Below are 407 nucleotides of genomic sequence, written 5' to 3'. Positions count from 1 at the left end.
CTTTCCCTCTTCCCACTGGCTGGAATGCCATTGTGATGGTAAGAGCTGGAGCAGCTATTTTGGGCCATTAAATGGAAACCTCACATTGAAAATGGCAGAGCAACAAATTTGAAAGAGTTTGGGTCCCTGACCCCCTGGAGATACCATATTACCTTTTCTTATGCCTGGACTACTGTGTGTGAGAGAAATGAACTCCTGTTTTATTTAAGCCACTGCTACTTTGGCCTTTGTTACAGCATCAGAACTTGTATTGTAACCAATATACCATTAAACCAGATTCAGTCTCAGAATCCTTCTCAACACAGCATTCTAGTAGCTGTCCCTAAATCAATTCTTCCATGCATTGTCCTTAGCATCTCTTAGAATTTCTGATTTGGAAGCTCTGTGCCTTGGGAGTGTAGCTTTCC

The 407-nt window shown here is 42.3% G+C and overlaps 1 protein-coding gene across 1 annotated transcript in view; it reads right to left on the bottom strand.

Moving 5' to 3' along the window:
• NWD1 (NACHT and WD repeat domain containing 1) overlaps nt 1-407 on the bottom strand; it is a 70,510-nt gene that overhangs the window by 37,023 nt on the left and 33,080 nt on the right.

Source organism: Lipotes vexillifer, unplaced genomic scaffold (genome assembly GCF_000442215.2).
Source record: "Lipotes vexillifer unplaced genomic scaffold, Lipotes_vexillifer_v1.1 scaffold469, whole genome shotgun sequence".
In the NCBI taxonomy this organism is placed as follows: Eukaryota; Metazoa; Chordata; class Mammalia; order Artiodactyla; family Lipotidae; genus Lipotes; species Lipotes vexillifer.
This window is presented reverse-complemented; position numbering and strand designations above follow the sequence as displayed.